General features: G+C 38.3%; 1 protein-coding gene across 2 annotated transcripts in view; it reads left to right on the forward strand.

Moving 5' to 3' along the window:
• The window catches only part of ANO4 (anoctamin 4), a 196501-nt gene that overhangs the window by 16272 nt on the left and 155417 nt on the right, over nt 1-24812 (forward strand). The window contains exon 1 of one of the 2 annotated variants that reach the window (XM_085047256.1): nt 10511-11017. The exons of the other annotated variant lie outside the window; for it this stretch is intronic. The gene's annotated coding sequence lies outside the window, so the exon portion shown is untranslated. Of the gene's footprint in view, nt 1-10510; nt 11018-24812 lie in introns of those variants that run through there. 2 annotated transcript variants of the gene reach the window in all.

Below are 24812 nucleotides of genomic sequence, written 5' to 3' on the forward strand. Positions count from 1 at the left end.
TGCATAACACTTCAAGCTTGTCAGTTGTCTAGAAATTGTTTGCATACAGGATTAGTTGAAGTTTTGATGTTTTGATATCTCATTTCAAAAATATAATTATTCTTATTTCAACATTTGTAAGATAAATAAACATTTGACTCTGCAGATCCTGTGCATGCCTGTCTTTGAAAAATAAAAAAGCACCTCCAGCTCTGTGTGCAATATTTAGCTTTTCAAAAATATTAGTTTTTTTGCATATAAGACACTGATTTTTTTGTTAAATTCATACATTTCTTTCAGTCTGTTCCTTGCTTATACAAAGTAAAGATACTCTTGCTTCGTAAATTTAGCATTTTCTATGATGGTGACAAATAATTTAATCAGCTGGGCTAATTTTCTATATTAATATATCTTTATGCAGAGCACTTCTGGAAAAAGTAAATAGTTAATTAGTGTAAATGCATTAGTAAACCAGTCTGAAAAGACTAATAGCTGTTTATTCACATTTACATTATTTAAAGTTGTTTGAATAATCATTTTTAGTCTTTTGTAACTGAATTAAAACATAGGCATATTTTTAAGGTCTAGACCTTACAGTCAGTCCTCTGTAGAGGCCCTTAATTTTCTTAGAGGAATGAGCTAATTAATCATAAATACTGCTGAGACCATGATGGATGACCTAGCAAAATATTTTAGCTAATGTGTGTGTTTTCAGCTCATGAGTAATCTTTTTACTTTAGTGGTGCTTTCATGTTCTTCGGGTTTAGTGTTCAAAGGTTTTGATCAATCAGGTCTGGGATGCTCAGGGTGGTTGATGCTTCTCCAGGAAAGGCATTTGCTTGTCTGTGCAAATGACCTCGGATTGCAGCTTTGCTAGTTGTAAAGAAACTTGTCAGTAGGAGGCTTTTGAGAAGTTTTATTTATAAAAACTGCCTTGGCAGCTTAAGTAATGAAATAATTTAGTCTGCATTGAAACAGAAACAAGGCCCTTTTACTAATTCTACAACTTTTTGCCCAGAGGTTGGACTTGATGGTTTCAGTGCATTTATTCTTGAGAAACTTCGAGTTTCTGCAGTGCTGGTTATCTGCAGAAACTCTCCCATGTATTTAAAAATCTTTAAGTCTTCTGGTGATTGATATCCACTTTGAAGGTTCAGAAGGTTTTTCCCTCTTCTTTTTATTTTAAAAACATTTTCAGCTGAGAAACTCTGTGCCTCATTCCACTGTGAGTGAAGGGAAGTGTGCTGAGGAAGTTAGTCTGTAATAGAAGTGCAAATTTCTCTGAATTGGGAGTCAACAGGACACCTGGAAGGCTCCTTTTACATACCAGACCTGTCTCCTATGTTTTTTCTGAAATGAGGTTGTTCCCAGTGGAGGGCTGAAAGCAGACTGAAAATGGAAAGTTTTGTAAGGTAACCATGCAACACACATTCCAGATGGTTTGTTATTTATCAAAAAGTGAGAAGGTCCTGAGGGGACTGAAAATACCTCAAAAGCTACCTAAGCTTGGAGAAATATATCAGAGAGCATGATGGCACTCTGTGATCAGAGGGCCTGGAGGGCCAGGAGGGACCTCAGTCCTGTGCTTTCATAGGGTCTGGGGATGAAACTTGGGAAATTCTACTTGTTAGGAACAAGCAGCCAGGAATGTCTTTGCTGCTTGTTTAAAAGCAGATGAGAACAACAACAGAAGGTCAGGAAGACGCCAACAAATGTGGGTGTGGGAACTGGGAGGCTCTGCTTGTGCAGGAGGTGGTTTGGTGTAGCAGCCCCTGGGATGCCCACAGGGCTCAGCTCTGGGAGATGCAGCTGCCCCATTTCTTTCCCCCTACAGCAAAAAAGGTCCTTCAGGAGTTTCAAGTGACAGCTCAGGGAAGGTTCTGTCATCTTATGAAATAGGTTTTGGTTCTTTTGTTCTCCTCTGCAACTTGGTCATCAGAAACAAGCTTTTGGCTCTGACAGAAAGAATTTGTACTGCTTTCACCTTTTCCATCTCGCTATTAAAAATAAATCCCAATGAAGCTGGCAAACTTAATGTACATTACTCCTCCAATTACAGTCAGTATGTACAGGCAGCCACTTGGGAGGTGAAAAGGACGCCTTCTGCCAAGCTGCAAGGGCAGTTTAAGGACTGGTATCATGAGAGGCCAAGTTACAGGGAGAAATCTTCCTGTCTGGCAGAGATTATTTTGTCCCCAAGCACTGGGCTCTGCCCATGTTGGTCATGCTGGTGGTCTCCAAGTCACCTTCCTCACTGACCTGACTTGAGGATGGAGGGTTCTTCTGGAATTGCTTTGGCCAAATCCATGCTGGGTCAAGAAAACTGAGGAGTTTCATCTAGGCAGGAATTTATCACCAGATCTATCATCTCTGATGGGGAAACCAAGAGTAAATTGGAAGATACTGGGGAGAAAAACCTATCTCACTTTCTCCCAGTCCACTCTGTTGTGCAGCAATCAGCACAGTGTGACCTCCACATTGTCCTGGGGACACATGAAAGGGTAAATGTAAGTTGTTTTTCTGACTTTAACTGTACACTGAATCTTTCTCCCTGTAAACGTAACAATCTTTTTTTCTGAGACTATGGCTATGAGACTAATGGTTCTGCTGAATTATGGAAATTTAACAAAATCTTCCTTTCGGAGCCCCAGGCAGCAAAGTGACAGAAATGTGAGGAAAGATGGTGAAAGGAAAGAAAAAGAGCTTTATGATAAAAGTTGATATTAATCATTTGTTTGCTTTATTTTCTGCCTGTCTTAGATTATTTCAGCCAATTGATCAGTCTCATTTGGTGTTCCATGTGTGTAGGTGAAAAATTATCTCTTTTCTGGCTTGTCATTACTTCTTGCTCTACAGCTACTTGTGGTAATCATGTTTTCTTAAGTCACTTTTTTTCCTGGTGGTCTTTGTTTAGTGTGGAAATGGTGATTATTCTGAATAACCAAACCATTACTTCTTCCAGGGCAACACTAGCACTCAGACCCCAAGCTGATATTTATAAAAGTGAGGGGAGGGAAAAAAGCAACATTAGAAAATTGTTGTTCTGAATCTGTGGCTCTAGGAAGCATGGGGCATGTCAAAAGGTCAACATGGAAAATGTGTTGGTTTTAAAGAGCCTTTCTCAGGCTAAGACAGGAAAAGAGAGCCAGAGCATGTCTGCATATAAAACCTATTCCTCCTTTCAGGAATGCCTTCAGAAAGTGTTTTACTCCAGATGATAGTAATATTTAAGTTGAAAAAAATGTAAGAACAGATGGAAGTTAACACCTTCTTGTGTGCACTGGTCATTCTTCATTCTTTGGTAGTGCTGGGGAGGCTGAGGGTGGATCACAGTGAGCAAGAGGTGTTTGTTTGGTTTGTATTTCCAGCTTCTCTTGCCCAATTATCTCCTGTACTTTGCACAGGACATTCCCCCCACAGGGTGTGCATGGGGAGCTGCAGATGGAGCAGTGTGAGGTATCATTAGTGCCAGCTGGACTCTGCTGCTTGCAGGATGCTTTAACAGCAGAGTGATCAGCACCTAGGTCAGCAATCTTTCCATCCGCTCTTAGTTCTGTGTAATAGCAGCAGTTATCAAACCTCTAAGTAACACAACAGCTTTTTCCACCAGGGATATTCATATCCCTTGATTTTTTTTTCATGGTGTATAATTTATGGGGCTCTCAGGCAACTTGCTTAAGACCTAAAGCACTGCTACCTCCAGATATCAATATCAATTCTTTGTAGACTCTTACAGGAGCAGCTTTGCTGGGTTACATGTGGATTTCCTTTGTGAATCTTTCTGTTGAACTGTGTAGGACTCTGTGCTTTTTCCTGTCTCCCAGGGCTGGCACATCAATGTGTAGGTGTCTTCCATTTCACCAGCAAGTGCTGCTTCCTTTTCTCCACTACAAAGGAGAAAGCTCTCTAGAGTGGGTGAAATATTTTTAAATTCAATATAACAGCAGTTATAATGAAAATCATAAGAAAATAGTAACTCATAAGTTCTCCACTGGAAGGGATTTGGGGGTGTGTGTGTATGTGTGTTGTGTGTGTTTGCAGGGGGAAATACAGGTGAAATCTAGTGAATTATCTTCTTCAAGCAGAGTTGTTGCCATGTCAGTGCCTTTTTGCTTCTGCTTTCAGACTGGGGTGTTCCACTTGGGAAATACTGATATTTCTCAAAATATTGGTATTTTGGATGTTTTTTCCCCCCTAGGTTAAAATTTAGACATGTGACAGATCTCCCAAAACTTTCTTGAGTGGTCCCATGTGTCTAAGCAGCAGATCTATGGCTAGATGCAGGAAGTATTGTACTGCACATTTGGCTTCTAGGTGCCCCAAGGTCATTAATTTCCCACTGAACTTCCAGTAAAGGTGTTGAAGTTAGATGGCAGAGCAATGTTACACTAAAACATGCTTTTACAGTGTCTCTCTTCCAAAAACATATATTGAAAACTTGAAAAATAGTATTGAAATTTTTTTTCAATTTTATTTTTCACATAAAAAAGAAAGAAATCCATCTAAATTAATGGGGAAGGGAGGAAATCAATACAAGGGTTTCATGAGGCAAGAACTAAATGAAGTACTTCTGTCTGCTTCAGTCAAAACAGCTTAAACTGTCCCATAAAGATTGTTCACTTAACTAAACCAGAAGAATCTGTAAAAATATTGTAGAAAGCCTTTCTCTTATTTTCCTCACTATAACTCTTCAGATCACCTGCCAAGCTGAAGAAATTGCTGTGCTGACATTTTTAGGCTCCTTCTACTCTGGAGAATCAACAGTGGTCTAAAAATATTGTGTATTTTGGTTTACAGGTTTTATGTATCACTATAACATACACACAGATAATCAGTAAATACACACAAAATGCTGAGTTTGTCACAAATAGATACTGATTTTATTGCATTTTGTCCATTGCATTAGGTCCTAAGTGCCCTGTGATAAGATTTATTTCGTGGTAGGAACCCAGTTCTTTTGAGGTCTTCTATAAAGTATTTTATAGGGAGATGCAAGCTCTTATTAAAAGGTTGTTTTGAATTACTGTTGTCAGTGGCTGGCAATATTTATGAATGTGTCCCGAAGACACATTCATAAGTATAATTTCAATTATAAGTATACTTTCAATGATATATGCTACTTAAGGATTTCTATTTTTATTTCCTCTTGGTTTTGCTATTATTAACAGTGACATTTCTAGAGTTTCTTTTTCTTACAATAAAAATCCATGAAAAGTTGGAAAACCTCAAATAAATAATGAGTTTTGCGGTTAGTTTATTTCTGTTTCATTCATTCATTTTAAAGGTAGAATGCCTGAAAATGGTCTGTACTTCTGAGTGAGCTGCAATAATAAACCAGTTTATTAGGTAGCAAGTAAATTTAAAAATATAGCTTCACTTTTTGAAAGAGCACTTAATAATCCCATTAGTATTTCTAAAATGCACTTAAAATATTTCTGTAGAAGAGAAATTCCTTTAAAGGTCCATAAAGGACTAACACATGAGGAACTCATCCCAGCCTTGGTAGGCGTGGTGGTATTTAAAAGGTCAACTTTGAATGCAGTCACTTTTCAGAGTCTGATCAGCCAACTTTTGAAACTTCTCAGTATGAAATCTCTTATGTAAGTCCTTGCTGGGAGCAAGAACCCTGTATAAAAATCTCTGCCTGAAATACCTGTCAAAGGAATTCAGGCTCTTTGATTATGATATGCATATGTGTGTGTGTGTGTGTGCTCATCAGTGGACATTATTATTTAGTGGTTATCACTAACAGTTTTGCTGCTGTTTTTTTCTGTTTGAGAAGTTCCCTTGGTTGATTGCTCTTGGAGATTGGTGGGGTGTTTTAGAGTTGTAGAGTAATTTAGGTTGGAAGGCATCTTGAAATCATCTTGTCCAGTCCTTGCTCTGGAAACAGGAACAGCTTAGATCAGTTTAGATTTTTATTATTTCAGATGAAATCCCTACTCTTTAATAAAGGAATGGTAAACCTCAAATCAAATGTTAATAAAACACTTTGTCTCTTCATAGAGATCATGCATTTTTAACTATTACATTTTATATTAAATGATTCTTTATTTAAACCTGTGGTTTCTAGATGTCATCTTCCCGCTTGTTCCTCTCAGGAGCTCAGTATCACAGCCTCTCCATGCTGTGTGACCTGATGTAAAGTGCCTTCTCCTTGTAGGTAAAAAAAATCTTCAGCTGCTCTCTAGTCCCCTGTCTGAAAGGTATCTGGGGATCCATATGTGAAGATTATATATTTATATTCCCTTTTTTTACTTGCTTTGTTAAAGGCTTGTCATGCTCTTCTGTTACTTCTGAATCTTTACCAACTTTTGGATCTCACCATCTTCTGCTGCTGGTAATTCAGGGCTTAAAAACTTTCATAAAGGTAGCTTTTATAGGCTATCATAAAATTTGTTTTGCTGTTGTAAGTTTAATTTTCTTAGTTATGGAAATAGCTAGACATAAATGGAATATTCTGCACCATTAAATTATAATCTGTTAAGAGTGCTTTAACTGCTTCATATGTTATGACACTTGTTTTTTGATAGGGTGCATGGTACAAAATATAGTTAATATGGAGTTATGTTGCAGTAGCATAATTGATTTTTCACTTATAAAATATTTAATCATCAAATATTTGATATTTGTTCCCTTTTTTCAAAAGCAGCCTAAATCAAAACCTCCATTTGTTGGTCTATGTATGTTTACTGCTTATGCATACCAGCTTTGGCTTCAGATTGCAATTGCTTTTTTAGAACCCCCTTGAAATTGCTTTTTAAAAACTTATTCTTTATGATTTAAGAAATACTACCTGTCTACAATTTTCTTACTTGATTCATGGGAACTCTTATTGGGAGGTCCTGAGTTGAAGACCAAATATGATATTGTAAGATATTGGTATTAGCATGCTCGGTAGGAGTTGTGTCCCTCAGCTACCTCTGTAAGAAGGAGGAGAGAAGGTGGGGAGAACGTTCTCATTGTCTATTTATGCCTAAATTGTAGAATTTTGGGGTGTTTTGATGTGGGGTTGTATGTTTGGATTGTTGTTTGTTTTGCAAATGTGGGTACATAAGTCCCATGTGGGTGCATGGATAGCCACAATGAAGCTTTTTCTTTTATATCAAACATCTTAGGAGAATTCTCCATAAGTGAAACAATCCCTAAAAAGCATCTTGCTACTATTCCCTGGATAAATTCCTTTCTGATAAACTCTCTGGAATGAAGATATGGCCATTACTGATTTTTTCAGCCAAAAGATGGCTAAGAGACATAGGTTTGGGGGGGGGGGAGTGTTGCTCTTTTTGGGATCTTTTATGAACAGCTTTTCTGGTTTTTTATGTTCAGCTTTTCTATTGTTGCAAAGCTTGTTTGTTGTTTGCTTTTTGAATTTTTTTCCATTTTTTAAATTGTTACAGCAAAAGTCTTAGAAGCTCTCTTACTAGAATTAAAGATGCCTTAGTGAGCAGCAGCCATTTCTTTCCCCACAGTCCTGTGAGTTCTGTACTGCTGCCCACCTGCATTAGATTTAAACTTACACTGCAGAAATGGAAGTCTCTCTAGATGATTACTTATTCTCCTTTCCTCTATCTCGATATTTTTAGTACTTCATAAATGGCTGTATGGATTTTTTTTTTAATTAGTGGCCATTTTGATTTTGCTTAACTAACATCTTTTCCTTGAAGTCCATTATGCTTTTTGGCTTCCTTTCCATCTGCATGTGTTGTTCAGAACCTCCCTTACCCAATTTTTAAAAGATGCAGCAGCAACATGAGCAAAAGCTTGTGGACAACTCACTTTTCTAGAAAAAGAGGTTGATAAAATTTCTTCTTGAATTGATATTGATAATTCCTGTTTCATGGCTAAGAGATTTGAAAAATGAAGTTAATTGTTTATAATTATGAATTTTTTATTTATCTGAAAGTAATTTAAGAACATTTTACTTTTTCCAAGGAAATGGCCTTTCAAAGAATGAAGTCTTAATAATAAAAATGTATTAATTTAACAACTGTAAGATAAAAATGATAAAATAGAAAAAATATTTGCTCTATTGACAGCCATGACTATTAATGAATGTTAAATTCAGTAGAAAATAAGTAAGGTTCCTCTTATAGCCAGGAACAACAGTATGTTAGGAATTGATTTTTTTACTCAAAATGTGTTGGTCTGTTTGCGTTCTGATGTAGAACTAGAAGAATTTTCCATGAGAATGTTAAAAGCAGAAATATTTAGTAAGTATTTCTGTTCTGTATTGAAGGGGAAAATTGATATAATAGCCTGAAATACTTCACTCCAATACTCACTCAATAACTTCTAATTAGAAACCACAAATTAATTATTTTAGAATATGTAGAAAGATAACTTCTTTTACAGTACTTTAAAAGAACTGTTAAAATTCCTAATTGAACTAAAAAAAAAGAAAAAGGTCCTGAAAAATTGCAAAGGAGCCATGTGACAGAGGAAAAGATCAGAAAACATCTTCATTTACCAACATGACAACTAAGGTGGGATTTTTGCCAGTTCTCAATAGATCAATGTAGAGGTTTAAAATCTGATCACTGAAAGCACTTCCATTTAATGCATAATAAAAATAGAAAAATCAGAAAGCTGAAGGATGTTCCAGCTGAGCAATACCAGGTGCTGATTTTCCTAAGTCACTTTCAGGGAACATAAAGTTGGCAGAAACTTTCCTGCTTTTTGTTGCTCTCATCATCTTCCTCAGTACAGACACAGAGCTGTGCTTGAACTCCTTGGGAAAGCTCACAAGCCCTCGGATCAAACAGGAGTTGCCTACTTCACTGAGCATGTGAAGTGTCAAACAGTAATCTTTCTGCTAGTGTTGCAGTGTGTTTTGAAAGCTTACTGCAGAGTTTAAATGTATTTTCTTCTGCCGCTTCCTTCTTTTCTCGTGTTCACTCCTATATTTGCTATATTTTTAATTTTGGTTATCTGCATATGTGTTATCTGCATATATCTTAGGTGCATTATTTGTAAATGGTAATTGCCCTCCTTTGTCATTTATTCCTTTGATCTGCCTTCACCTGTTCCTGCTCCCTCGTGAGCAGTTCTCATGCTTTTTGAAATAATTATGTTTATGAAAAAGGAGGAATAAATATCATTCATGTTCTGCTGGCAGTATGAAACCAGCTAATTAAAAGACCAAATGAAATGTAAGAAAGTAATGGGCCTTCAAATGTCCTGTCATCTGAGGGGAGAAAGTTTTATTAAAAAAAAACTAAAACCAGAACAGAAGAAGGAAAAAAAAACCCAAACAGAGAGGTAATATTTTATGACCAACATGGTATGTCAGCCTGGTGTTCTGCTGTTGCTGCTACTGGAATTTGTATGCTCTTGCACTATATTCACACTCTCAAACATTTTGGAACTGATTATTTGTATTAAATTGCACTTTTGATTGCTAGTCTGTGCTTCAGGACACAGAAGCTCTGAATTTTTTTTTTTTAATTATGTTGTTGTTGTTAGGCCTCCTTTTTCCCTGATAGGCTTCTGTTGTTACCTGGTGTGATCTACAAGTACTTGATGCTGATCAAGTAATATGGGTACCACTGCTGGGAATGCTTTGATGTCTGTTTTCCTCATGCTCCCCCCTTACACTACACAGCCTTTTCATCTTCTGAAATGTGAATATCAGATGGATGATATTCATGACTACTTTGTGATACAGCAGAAATTCGGGACTGACTGTTCTAAAGATATTTTGAAAAGGTAAGCATCAAACTTTTTCTACTGGCAGAGCATCTGCTTTAAGTAAACACAAATTTCCATGCTGCATTTAGGCTTCCTCCTCTGTGACTGCATTGTGAGTAGGATCAGAATAATTTCTCCCCCATAGTCAAATGCAGCCTTTTGTATCTTAGAATCAGGGATATCTCCTGAAAGTTACAGTGCTTGGCAGCTTTAGAGCTGACTGCATCACTTTACTGTGTGAACTGGTTCAGTGGTTTACATACCATAGAAATATTTGTCTCCAGATCCTGGATATCCTTATTGCAAATGAAGTAGAGGTCTGTCTTTCTTTTTTTTTTTTTTTTTTCCTTTTAAAATCTATTTTTGGTGTCAAATGCCATGGTAGGAAGCAGCAAAACCCTTAATCCAGTTGTCATCTTGGCAGGTATGGGAAGAGGAACTTTGGTGTATTTTCTGTGGCTCTGATGCTGTCTGTAGTCTGTGATGTCATGTCAGAACCAGCACTGGCTCTAGCAAGGCAATTCACAACAATGGGACTATGCTGTGAAATCTCTTACAGACTTCTTTTCTCTTCCAAAAGATACCTTTGAAGAGGAAGCAGTGAATAATATATCTTTTATATAGGGTAGGTACTAAAATTGCAAGCAAACTGCCACTGATATCCAACCCCCTAAACTTTTCTTACCTCTGCACGACTGCACAGATGTAGCAAGCAGCCGTCAGAGCAACAGCCCAGAAAAGCCTGTGGCTTCCCGAGCGCTGCTGCTCGGAGCAGACACAGTGCAGGGAGGCAATTTGTCTGCCTGGGGCTGCAGAAATCCCTGCTGGGCTTGGAGGCAGATCAGTGATCCCGTGCAGGCAGCTGATGCTCTGGGCTGCCCTGCCTTGGACAAGTGTCACACTGCCACCCCTCAGTCCCTCTGATTGGGTACTCCCAGCCACTGATTACAAATGCTGATGCCGTTTCTGTGATCCTTTCCACTTGGAGGAGAAATTTCTTATCCCCACCCCCAAGCCCACCTCTAGGATGTAAGTGATGGTGAGAAGACGGGGATGAAAACAGTGCGGCGTGAGTGACTGGAAATCCAGCAGTCTGCTTTAGCTGCAGTGTTCTGTAGGAGTCGTCTTCAGACTTCTTACCTTTGGTTTTTCGGCACAAACTGCTTGCAGGTTTTTGGAGGCTGTGGAAGGACTTACCGTTTGTGTGTTAGTGTTCTCTGTGTATCGTCATATTACCTTGCTTTTTCCCTGGACAGCTGTGTTCAGAGCTTCATGTGGAAATCTTTCCATTGAAGAGAGATAAAAAGGATCCTTAATCTGATTCTCTTTGGATCTTTCTATTTTTATGGTAAGTGCCAGCATCTATCGGCTGAGCGTAGCTTCTTTGCTGCAGTGCTCGTGCTCTCTCCCTCTCTCTCTCCCTCCCCCTTCCCCATCTGTTTTTCTCCCCCTATAGTCTTAGACAAGCCTCGTGACCTTCACTTAACAGCTCGTCATAATTTTCAGCATTTCCACAGCAGATGCTGGCTAAGTAAAATTCAAGTTTTCTCTTTATTTTGCTCTTTCCCCCCTGTGACCCAGAGCTCTGAAGTATTGACTGCAAGCTGAGTGCTGCCTCTTTGTCCTTGAAAAGGGAGGCTTGAGCATTTCTCCCGATGATACAGCTCTGGGGAGCTGGAATAGAGACTGGGTGAAGGTGATTGACTCCTTTCTCCAGGTCTGTGCCATTGGGCTGAGGGCATAGATAGCCCCTGCTTGACTAGCCACCAGGAAAACTCTGCAGCCCCTCAGTGTTCGAGTGTGGGCAGCCTGTGGTTTGAGCTGTATTTGCTGTTGTTGGCATGGGACAGGGGGGCTCTGTCAGCATTTTCAATGTAAGCCTATGTCATCAGGTGCTTTTAAGTTGCACCTTTTGCATCTTACAAGTGCAGGCTGTCTGGGACAAGAAGTTACAGAATAGACCGCCTAATAACCCTCATCCCTCTCTAATCCTTAGACTTGTAAATTCTCAGCTTTTTGAAGTGCTTTAACATCTCTGCAGTGGAAAAGAATGCTTTTAAATGTCTGAAAATCTGTGCTGGCTTAATTTCTTCTCTAAGCTATTTTAACAGCTCTGATTTTATAAATAGGAAAGGTTGTTATTTAGACCACAGTAAACTGTGCCCTTAGCAAATATACAGTTTCTGGTAGACAGATACATTCCTTTCTTGTGGTATGAGAGAGCTACCAAAGTATTTCTTTTAACTTAAATGTGTTTCATGCTGTGGATCCATTATGTGGATTGACTATGCATAGCCCTTACACACTGCAGAAATAATAAAGACTCTGCTACTCTTAAAAGGTCCACTGAAGCCATAGATATAACACTGGCTCAAACTCATCACAGGGTGGTCTGACTTCAAGCAGAGCAAAGAGGAGATGTGTTCTTATACCTTTGTTTTACTGAGGTAGGATAAGAAAAAAGCTTTTCTGTCTCTGCATTGACTTTTCTGGTTGAACAAGAGATATGCTGATGTCTGGGATTTTTTTTCTTAGTCCAATGTAGCTTACCTTGTGACTTAATAAAACCATTTTATTCCCGATTTATCCTGTAAGTCAGAGAGTTTTGCTTCACACGAGCTGATTAGTTGAAAAGAGTTTATGTACCTCCTTTTCCCTCCCAAATGAGTAAAACTTTAAAACAGTGCTGTTATTTTCTATGCCCTTCATTTCTCTCCTGTGCTTGGGTGTAATGCCTTATTGTATTGATAAGCATGTGTGTGTGTTGTGGGGGAGAGGGGAAGCCCAGGTCAGGCAATTGCAAGAGGCACAGGGTGGAGGAGACAGAGGATCTGCAGATCTACCTAGCAGATCTGCAGGTAGAGGACTTCATGGTGCAGTGAGGTACCTGCTGCACTGCCTCCAGAGCAAGCAGCAATGGCCAGCACACAGCCCAGCTGTCAGAGCTCCAGGTCATCTCACCCACCAGATCTTGTGTTTTGGCATCATGTAACACCCAGTGGTGCAGCTGATGCTGAGCCTTGTTTCCCTTCTCACTGATGCAGTGAGGGCACACTGCAAACCTCCTGCTCTGGCAGGGAAAAAGCCTGTTTTGGCAATTGTGCAGCTCAAGGAGCTGGCTAAAAACTTTCAGTTCTGGAGCAGTCTTGCCCACTGTGCACTACAGAAAGGCTTTGGCACTCTGACTTGTCCATGTCTTACCTAACTTTTTTCTATCAGTAACAAACGTGCCTGAGTTCATTCTCTTCCAGTTTCAGTGAGTGCTGACACAGTGAGAGCAGCAAAGAAACTTTTTGCTGTGGAAGATCAGCAGGGCTCCTGGTGACACAGTCAGAGAAGCAGTCCTGAGTACCTGCAGGCTGTGACATTGCCTTGGAGAAAGTAGGCTTAGGCTTTTCTTGATTGAATGTAAAAAGTAATTGTGTGTATGCATTTGCACTTGGAGATTTTTACTATTTTTTTCCATATAAACTTACTGTAAACTTAAAAAACAAGAGGGTTTGCAAAATACATGCAAAACCTAAAATATTCTGAAGACCTCACAGTTCATTATGGAACTGCATGCTACTATTTTTTAAAATATTATTGTAAATTCAGATATTCCTATGCTTTAAAATAACCTACATTCCTACCCAGCAATTAATCAAAAATGTGGCTGTCACTCAAAAATTACTAATGTTTAAGTAAAAAATATCTTGCAAAAGCTGATATTTAACATAAGTGCATAATCATATCAATCTTTTCCAATAAAAGTTTAAAAGCCAAAGTGTATGAGGTAATGTACTTTCTCAATAACCTTGAGGCAAAGGAAAAGAGGAAATGATCCTGAAGTATTTTCTCCTGTTTAAACCACATGAGTTTGCAATGGGATGTTTGTGTTTGGAACCTGACATCTGTGTGCTGCAACTGACAAGTCTGTGCATCTAAAACCCTTGCCAGCACATCTTGTTGCAGGCTGTAGGCTTGAAAAATAAACATGCAATCCTCTATAACAGCCTTGAGAGGTGTAGAGAAGAGTGAAATTCCCCAAATTACGTGAAATTCAAGTAGGTAGATGTGCTTTTCATTTCTTGGGAATCCTGTGAATGCTCTAATAGGGAATGCATGCATAGTACTTCCTTGTTTCACAGCATGGTGTCATGTTAATTCCTTTGCAGGGTGGCTGAAGACTGCATAGAAAACAACTGCAGGGAAAGAAAAAAAAAAAGCTCTATTCCTTAGCCAGCCAAAATCACCCAATGGTCCGATGAAGTCATTGCAATTTTTTTCCTCTGTATGATCAATATGCATTCTTCACTCCACTTGTCTGTACAAGCAAGTTTTTAAAAGCTTTTTACTCCACAAATATTAAAAAAAAATACAGTTACACTGTGAATATAAATGAGTATATTTTTACAGAAAGCTCACCCATTTATCCATACTGCTTCAGGAATTTCATGCTTTCCATCTGACAAAACCTATGCAGACAGCTATTGATTATCACTGGCTGAGGAATTCAGGCAGTGGATTAGCCATGCTCCAACTTCCCTCTCTGCCCCAGACTGGAAAGTAATCCTGAGATATGCATGCTGCAGAGCTGAAGTCATCACTACCAGGCAGTGCTCTGGCTTGTGATTTTTTCATGCTGCAACAATTGTGGTTTTAGCTGGCTGTTTCTTCATACCTCCTGACCCACTAATGAGCCCACATGGATAACCAAAAGCCAGCTGCATGTTCTAGGCTTTCTCCCTTTTTCATAGGGCCAACTTTTAAGGTGTTCCTAGGCATATGAATCTCACTTAATTTGCAGATTTTGTTCAGGACGATTTCAAGGACTTTGTAACTCTAATGTTGCAAATATTACAAACCTGCCTCTGTATGTTTTGCACCTTTAACAGGTGAGCACTCTTCAGTGAGGTTGCTACTTTTGCAGCTCGTGGATGTCTGGAAAGTCTGTGTGTGAACACTGTGCTCTTCAATGTGTCAGAAGTTCAGTGCTTTTAGGAAGTCCTAGGCAGGGTGTTTGTGTGCTCCATGCTTTCTCTGTGTCTGTGGGGAAGGATTAGCTTTCAGGATTTCTTATGTGTCCCATGTATCCTGAGCATACGCTGCCTTCTTAGTAGGTGTTTCCACCCTGTGCCTGTCATATCTCAGGAGGGCATTGCATTTTCTGCTTTTTTACAAATGCACAGTGCTTGTGTGGATCTGTCTGATTCTTCATGGAAACTGTGGTACTTCATGTCGTGTAGATTTGTTCTTATGTAACTTCTGCATAGGAGACACTGGACAATAAAGTGAGAGGTGGTCTGTGTGCTACAGAAACTTCTCCTGCATAGCAAAAGTCACAATTATGTTGTTCCAGGCTCAATGTGGTAACAATGGAGCAGCATTAGGCCTGCTTGACTTGACCAACATTTAGTGTAGGTGCTCTGATAATGTGAGATGTTTGGAATCAAGAACCTCTTGTTGTATAATATAAGGAGAAATAACAATTTTGTTAAGAGTCATGGGTTAGTGTTTCAGTATTCTAATGGAAGGGATCTTGGCACTGGAGCAGGCAATGCAAGTGTTTTAATCTTTCTGAATAACACCCTGAGCAGGATGATTATTGTTGAAGCTGCAATTAGATCCACAAATAGGGGAGCTGATGGTGAACAGCTCTCTGCACGTGCATGGATTTTACTCTGAGAGAGCACAAATCTGAGAGAATGTTTTCAGAAAAGCCTCTTATTTCTAAGAGCTGCACAGAGATACTAACAATGCTGCAAGACCAATCCCTCAAAACAATTTCCCTTTATCACCTCAGGAGTTACAGCAAGCCTGCCTCCAACTGGGCCTCCAAATTCAGCTCTGAGAGATGCCTAATTCCCACCAAATGATGAACTTTAAACATAAATCCAGAGATTTCCATTTGCAATCTAATTGTCCAAAGGGAGGCTTGCTGTCCAAGGATTTTGCACAACTTGGTCCCTCAAAAACCCATACTACCCACTGATGAATATTTTTTTAAAGATAAACAAACCAATTATTCTGAATGTATTCTCTGGAAATGGTATTGTATCACTTTGTAGTGGTTGATCCATGTCAAGATCTGAGCTATCAGGTCATCCATGTGAGATAAGCCACATCTGGACACCAGTCTGGCACCATAAAACCAGCAGTTTTCATACAGCCAGAATTCAGATGACACCAGCCAGGATTAGAGACACATCATGACATGATGGCCATAAGTCTGTTCTAAGATTCCAGGATTATGAAGGTATTGATGATGAGATTCTCATGCTCTCCACACAGGTAGAATACCAGGAGTTTGTACTTTTATAGGGTGGTTGGAAATATGTCTAAAAGAGATGTCCCAAATCTTCTTCAGAAGCCTGTTGCTGTTTAATACAAAGCTAGGAAGAGTAGGCTTCTGTATAATTTATCTATAGGCTTTATGTCACTAGTACTGGGAGATTATTAAAATAGAGCCTGCATCAAAACAGCTTTTTTACCTTCATTTGCTCTTGTTGCAGCCATCTGCAGTATTGACATTAATTTCTTATTTTATATAGTGCTTACAGCCTTCAAATATAGAAAAATTTTTCTGCCTCCCTTCATTTTTGGATAAGGAAGTTAATTAACCAAATCACTTGAGAAGAGAAAGACAGAATCTCCTCTGAGCCAGTTTGCTGTATGGAAAAGCTGGTGATTAGCTGGCTTGGTGATTAGCTGTTTTGGATCAGCAGGAGATATATTCCCATTTCAGATCATTTTCTTTGAAGAAACTGATTTTCATTAAAATTAAGCATAATACTTTATATATGATGTATTAGACCACTAGAGACCTTTTCTAAATGGCCTTGATATTTCTTGGGGAGCCACTCCCTGTAAAATTCCAGCCAAAATCCAGAGCCTTGTGAAGTCCACTGGCATGTGTCCATGTATCCTGGCAGATATACAACCTCTTTACAGGTTGTTCATCTATCTTCAAGCCTCAATTCAATTCTTTTCTTGTTTGTGCTCTGTGTCACTGTCTCCCACTCTTTTCCCTTGATATGTGCTTTGCCTTTTGTACATATTTCTATGTCTTCACACTTTTCTTAATTTTGGTTTTCTTTTGGGTTTGAGGGGTTTTGTAACCATACTAGTTGCCATCCTATGCTGAGTTTCATCTAGGCAGAGCATGACTCTGATTCAGTGCTTAGGGAAAAGCAAATATTGTCTTTTCTAAAGACAGTATTTTCTAAGAGCTTAGTCTGCAGTCCCAATATATTGTGAAGCGTGCATAGAAAAATAGAGAGCAAAAGGCAACGATAAACAGGTTTAGCAGGACAAAAGGGCTGAAACCTGAGTCAAGTAAAATGTCAACCTTGTTAGCATGAGTACTCTTTTCCTTAATCTTACAGGAAAATGGTATATTTTGTAGTTGTGGAAACTGAGATCAAGGAACCGTAGCAAAGAGGAATTATGCAGCTGATACTGATCTGAGTTACTCAACTTCTCTGCAGTCTCATGCAGGCAACACTGCTTTGGTTTATGCTTCATGGTTTTGAGGCTATTGCCAGAGAAATTCTTTATTGTAGATGAGGGGGAAAATTAATTAAGTTAAATGCTGCTCTGCCCTCAGGGGCAGAAAAAGTACTACCTCTTCTAATTTTTTATTGTCCTTTGTTCCCAGAGAAACATCTGCAGCATTTGCTTTTCTAACCTATGTCATCTAAATAAACTCTTTCATGGGGTAATTTCCTGATCTCATTTAAATTAAATGTAAGGTAGTCAAGTTTTCACCCATAGACTTACTTTTGTTTTGAATGATGCTGAGTGTTGCTAATAGTTGTTCTGTTTTATTCTCTGCCTCTTTATGTTAATCACCAGATGAGCTTAAACATAAGAAGTTTTTTCTAACTGGTCACACTGAAATTTCTGTTGAGCCATAGACAGACCTTCCTTATTTTCTTTTACAATGTAGAATTTGTGATGTAGATTTCAGAAATGCCTTGGCAAAAGATTGGATAACCTTCTGCCTCAGAATGCCTCATTAAGTTTACTTGGTTTATATTTCTAATAATAATAGATGGAGCTATTCTGATTAATGTATTATGGTACAGTTCTGATGATACAAACAACTTTTGTGAAGTTTCCATCAGTACTCAGGGTCCCAAGGTGTAAGAAAAACACTATTTTCTTTTTTTACCTAAAAACTAACATGACTCAATTGTTTTGGGATTAGTATGTTATGTTAATATACCACAACTTTTGTGACAAAATTTAGGTCTAGATCCTCCAGTTGCTTCCTGTGAGGCTTAATCAGATCAGCATTCAGGTAACTCTCTTTCTGCATTTTTCCAGTGCAGAAGTTGGGTCTCAGATTTCAATATGATAAACTTGTTCCTTTACCTGAAGGCACACTGCTCAAATTGAAATTTAATATATGTTGCAGTGAGGAGGGATAATAGGTCTGTGCTTTTCCTGATGCTCCTTTTGTGAGATTGGTTTCTGAGGGGTATCACCTCTGCTCATAAGTTGAAAAGGGAGATAGCTTCAGGACATGATTTCATTTCAGTTCCAAGAGGGAGAAGGAGGAAAGGAGAGAGATTATGTGGCACAGATCCACTGGTTTGGTGGGTTTTTTTGTCTGGTTTGTTTTTGTTTGTTTGTTTGTTTGTGGTTTTGGTTGGTTGGTTGGTTGGTTTTTTGTTTGTTTGGGGTTTTTTTGGCATTTTGGTTCAGGATGAGGTTGTGTTGAAAGAAACTGTGCATCTGGGAATTTCTGTGTGCTTTCAGCTATCATGTGATACCATGGCAATTACTGCACAGGAACTTGTTCATTGTCAAAGATTTAAGTGTCTCACTCAACATCATACAGAAATACATATCTTGGTTCAACCCAGGAATCTTGAAACCAGGCTACTCTGTTTTCCCAGAGTGGGGAAATAGAAACTCTAACACTAACAGATAATACTAAATAAGCTACATTCCAATGTACAAGGCAAAATAGAAAACTTTTACTCTCCTAGATTCTAAAACAAGTAAAGGACCACAGGGAAGTTAAAAAAAAAATATCATATTTTTACAGAAGGTGGAGAAATATTTAGGATATTTGCTAAATAACTGATAACACTGCAGCTTGTCATTGCCTGTCTAAAACTTCCAGCTGTTTGTTTTCCAGGGCATACCATGACGTCTGGTTAGTTTTTGATGTGCTCTGATTGCAGTGCACTCCAGGCTAAGTAACTTGCAATTGATGTGTTTCTGTTTGGCTGTTGTCAAACATATGTCATCTTGGCTGAAGACAGTCCAGGGGAAAGCATGTTGTGAGGCCACTCTGTTAGCACTAACATCTTCTGAACTGCATTTTTAGAAACATCTGTAAGCCTGTCAGTCAGTTTTAAACCTTGGGTATGGCTTTGAGAGTACTTCATTGCACTCTTGGGTACTAGCACTGTGAGTTTTATTTTACTGAATATCAAGGGAAGGCAGCTTTGAGCGTTTAAGAATTATTAAATGCCAGAATATTGGTTGGCTACATTTATGTGATATCCTGGATATGTTAGTCATACATTCACATGCAGTGTTTTCATTGAGTTATCTTTGTTTCTTTTTATTTTCCTTGTGAAGTATTTCATTCTGTCTCATGGTTAGTGTCTATGATCCAAACCAGGCTGCAAACAAAAACCAAACAAATATTTCTTGATATTTGTATTTTTATGGCACAACTTCTGCTAGCGCCTAGATGGCAAATAATTATCCTTCATGGAAACTATGATTTAAGGTGTTGGTGTCAAGGGAAATATTATTACTTCATAGATATGGAGTTGAGGTTTTTGATGTGAAAGGGAGAAATGCTCATTAGCTTAGGGTCCTGAATGTCAAATACTAAGGGCATGGGTTTTTTTTAATGTCTTTATCACGTTATAGCATTTTACGTAACCAAAATAATGCTTCAGTGGACACTGACTGTAGCTATTAGAACCATAACCTTGGTTCATCAGGTGTCTGCTGAGTGCTTGAACAGTGATATATCCCCACTGAAGTCACTTCTTAGCAGCATGGGAAGCAGAGGTAGGCATGCAATTGAGTATCTCAGCTAAAATTCAAATTCCTTGATCCTGAGACCAGTCTTTGTCTTTATGCAGTTTCAATATGTGTTTCTCTCCAGCTTTCCCTGTGCACGGAGACTGGGCAGAGACCAGGTGGAGAGGATGCTTATCACAGAAATGTCCATCCTAAGTGCACACTGAGGATAAAAACTTCTGTGTGGTCTGAAGTTAAAACCCATATCATGTTGCATAAGCACAGAAGTGCTGAGGGTATTTCACAGATGCAGCCCTAATCCTGGCACTTCTTAGGCACTTGATACTGCAAACTCAACAGCCTTCTGATATAGGTGTATTATATGTCAACACCTAAATATTTTAGAAGACTATATAAAACTCAGAATTTTCATCCTCTGATATTGAGAAAAATGTTAGCTGTATATATAAGACAGCAGTTTGAGAACTCAATTCTCTTTTTCCTGGACTTGAGCCTACTGAGGGGTCAGCTTGGTAGCCATGGTTGACATTCCAGGGCTGGTAGATGAGTCCCAACAGGGAAGTATGTCTTTTGCTACAAAACTTCCTGTTGATGGCAGTTTAATGGAAAAAGTGTCCTCTATTGCCACAGACCTTTTTGTCTAGCTTTTAGGGTAATTCTTCCTTCTTCATGATGTGAGGTGACTGCTAGCCATGAGATCCTGGGAGAGAAGGTCTCTACTCCTCTACTGTTACAGTGACCCCCTTGAGCTATAAAAGGGAAAAATGGAGGAACAAAAAGCACCACATCTATTGCTGACAGAAAAAAAAATAATTAGGCAGCCTATAACTTTAGGTAATCTTATATTTTTTTTACAGTAACAATTATCTCCCATATAGATAGATATTCACAGAATCAATTAGGCTGGAAAAGACCTTTGAGATCATGGAGTCCAACCTGTGACCTATCAGCACCTCGTCAACCAGACCATGCCACATCCAATCTTTTCTTGGACACCTCCAGGGATGGTGATTCCACCACCTCCCTGAGCAGCCCATTCCAATGCCCAATCACTCTTTCCCTGAAGAACTTCTTCCTAATGTCCAACCTAAACCTAATGCTCTCCCTCTGAGTTTCCAACAAAGTTAATTTTAAATTTGCCAGAACAGATTTGCCAAGTCAGAAATGGCATTTTAAATCTTGAGGCATCTGTGTTTGTATGTGCATGGGTAGTGATTTTATAGCATACTCACTGATGTGGTTAATACTTTAAAGCTGCTTTTTAAAGTGAAAAATTGATGTTGATTAGCTATTATGTGAGCACAAATTCTATCTTTGCAGTTTCACTGTTATAAGTAAATCCAGTTAAATTGTGAAAGTGTTTTCATTCCCTCTCATTAACGTAGTTTTAGCAAAGGACTTAATAGAAGAAGTAAAATTGGAATTGATCCAGTCCAAAAAAAAAAAAAAAGGAAAATCTTCTGTCCTGTTTTAAGTGCTGTGAGTAAAGCAGCTAATACTTTGCTCATGTGCCCTTGAAAATTGCAAGGGCACTGTCCTGTTTCAGCAGCTTTGCCAGCATCTGGCCAGTGAGCCAAGGTTAGGGGAATGCAGGTTTTGAATCAGCAATGCCTGTTAAATGCTGCTGGAGTGTTGTTGGCAGGAAAATGTCACAGCATGGCATCCTGCAATGCCTGTGGCTTTGTGGTGGTTTGTCACCTGCATTTTGCTGTCCCAGGACAAGAACAAGAATTGTATTTAATGCATAATCCCAGGAAGGGGCCTGACCCTGTCTCTGTGTTGGGGTTCAGTATTTACCTTACTCTGACATCAGCTGAAGGAAAACCATGAGCTAATTTTTCATGCTTTACAATAATTTATTTTAATTACTTTAGGGATTGAGATATATCAGGGGGAATATGGGCTGAATATACTCCGAAGCCAAAGCCAGGGAGCTGCAGAACTCAGGAAAAAATACTAAGGATGTTCCTCCAATCATTGTTTGTCACTTAAAAGTGTAACTTGAATGTATCATTTAAAAGCTTTTACACGTAATCACACTTACAACTATATGCTAAAAATATGAATGTTTGGGAGGTGGAGGGAGCCATTTGCATAAATAGAAGCATGGAGAGCAAGATGGTAGGTTTAGTTACTCTACGTGGCAGTTTTAAGGCACTAAGCACCTAATTCTGTGTCAAGGAAATTAGAGACTTATTGATTTCCTCTAAAGGATATACATAAAATGCTCGTTTTCCCATACAGACCATTTCCTTTCAGCATAAGCAGGCATTTATCAGTTAATCTACGAAAAGCCTGGTTTGCAACCTTCAATAACTAAGTCCAGGGTCACCTCTGTGTTGAATTTCACACTGTGAAAGTCCAGAGAAAATTTTCCTTACTCTTCATATGAAAAGCCTGACATACCACTAATATTATACCCTGTTAGCTGCCAGATGCTGAGCACTTTGGTGCAATGTTAATCCTCTGGGTCCAGTGCTGCCATTTTGCTGAGCAAGCTCAGACTGCAAGTGTGATAAAATAATTCAGAGACAGGTGCTTTCAAAAACTGGAGTCATGCAAGACACATTGCAGACCTACATATCAGCAGGAATTTATGTAATCAAAAATCTTTGAAAAAGTGAGAGAATCCATTGCTGCAGTTTGTCAGGAAATCAATCACAATTAAAAATGCATGCTTGCCATTTTCATTCTTGCAAAAGTATTGCCTGGCTCAAGCAGAAGCTGCTGCTGATCTGTAGTCAACAGCATCCCAGTGGTTGAAATTTGCAGCATGCAGTGATATCTGTCTGGTTGAATTTAGAATAAATTTTTTTAAAGTTTAAAATTCATAGTCTAGCTTGGTGCAGTATTTTTGATTGTAGTCACATCTTCCTTCATGGACAGGTATCAGTTTTTATAAAGCACATAATATTATTTTGAAATTTTTAGTAAATGATCCATACAATTAACAGTAACAGGGAATGAGTGGGAGCAAACGAGCTTTGTCTCGTCCCTGCTTGGCACATTAAATACACCCTGGTTTCATTTTTTTTGCTCTTTTTTTTTTTTCCTTCATAGAAAGATGGCAAGCATTTGAGACAAGAGACTTTTGGTTTTCTTGAAAGAATGTGATGTCTATCACCTGAGATTGTGGGATCTTGAATCCTGTTGGAAACCAAATATTTTTTGTGCCTAGTACAGATTTCTAAGCACTTTAGTCATTCATTAGTCTGTTTTGGGCAATGTTAAAGTCCTGATTGAGAAATCTCCATTCAGGTCCACACAAGCATAGTCTGCACAGAGCAGTTACCTGCTGCAGGGACAGTGTATGAGGCTATAAAAATCAGTAGTATGTCATTTTGTGTCTAAATTGACTTTTATATTCCTCAGGGTTAAAAAATAAATAAAAGTGAGAGGAGGGTTTTTTCACCATTCACTTCCTTTAGAAAAAAACATGGTTTGTTTTAAAGGGGAATTGAAGGTAGAGTATAATGAACTAGGGTAGGAAGTATGTTTTAGTTATAGCATTTGCACAGAATTGCAGAATGTGTGAATAGGGATAGGATATAATTTAATGAAACTTGCATTGTTCACTGCATTAAAGCTCTAAATTTTTCTTGATGTACATTTTTCTCTTCAAGAACCACAGTCAAGTCAGCACAAAGAAAAAATTAGGTAATTACAGTCAATAAATGGTCTAAATCATCATGTTATAATCACAGAAGACCCATGGATTTTATGGGCTCTAAATCCTACATTGAGTTTGAAGGCTAAATTTCTAGAAATTAACAATCCCTTGCTAAAAGTTTATTGAATGATCAACTAAGAAAAGAGAAAAACATCTTTTCTTCTTTAATAGTATTATTTCAGGATCATTGGATAGAAACACCCCTGAATTAATCAACAGCTTAATTTGACAATCCATTTTTATTGTCAGGCATTCACTTGCAGACAGAAAGAGCTCCTTTATTCTAGCTAGGAGATTCACTGGATGTGTATGTTCTGGTCATTGGAGATAAAGACCCTGACAGTTTTGTTCACACACTGCTAACTTTATTGATGTTGTCCTCTGTGCCATGGTGTACAACCTATGCTGAGATTTTGGATGGAGAAGAGCAATTATTCTGTTTTCTCTGGACTAAAACCTCCATGCCTCCAGATTCTTAATGAAAACTAGCCTTACAAGTTTTCATGTAGCCCTAGCCCTTGGGTACTTTCTCAGCCAAAAGGGACACAACTTCAGTGGGCTTAAGTCAACATGCAGGTTTGATCCTCTGTAAACCTGCACAGAACTTTGCAGGTTCAATTTGCACAGAATTAATTTGAACATAATTTAAGTACCATCATAAGGAAACTAAGCTCTTAATTTTTTTCCCCATAGCCATTTTTCAACATGGTCCTAAACAAGGTTTGGATTGTATCTCTTAGTTTATTTTATACTGGTATGAAAATAAATAGATTGGGGAAAACCTGACACAAAAAACTTGTAATAAAGCTAATAAACAGAAAACATTTTCTTCCCATAAACACCTCTAAGTATCTGGACAGAATTTACACATTTTTATATCTCCCTTATGCAGTGAATGAACTAAAATAAGGATAAAAATGGAAGACAATCATAGAGTTTTTAAAACTCCTGCAGTTTCCACACTGTAACATTTTCACAATCATAGTAAGATGGTATAAGAAACATAAAATATGAATGCTTGTTTCAAGACACAAGATCTTACATATTATTTAAGTGAATGTTCTAGAAAATCTAGATTGAGTTGTAGTTTTCTGCCTTTTCACAGAACACTTCTGTGCCTTTTTTTCAGACTTCTCTCTGACTTCAAGAAATAATTTGGGTGATAATTTTAAAACAAAAGTCCCATGTATATGATGCTGGTTTTCAACTTTCCAAAGAAAGATAAAACAAAATATTGAGTTTTAGGCAAGGAATATAGGTAGTGATGAAAGAATTTTTGAACTGCACAATGCAGCTTCATGTGGGGTGTGTATAGATGTACAGGATTTTAGAGGGAAATCCTATACCCGCTAGGATGTGATATTTGGAACAATCAAGGAGTCTCACCAGGGGGATCCAACAATTAGTACACTAAATAGTCTCTCATTCATAAATCCCCCCCTAAGTGTAGCAAGAAATTTAAACTATTTGAATCACT

Source organism: Lichenostomus cassidix, chromosome 1Aa (assembly GCF_008360975.1).
Source record: "Lichenostomus cassidix isolate B80296 chromosome 1Aa, HeHo_3.0, whole genome shotgun sequence".
NCBI classification, from domain to species: Eukaryota; Metazoa; Chordata; class Aves; order Passeriformes; family Meliphagidae; genus Lichenostomus; species Lichenostomus cassidix.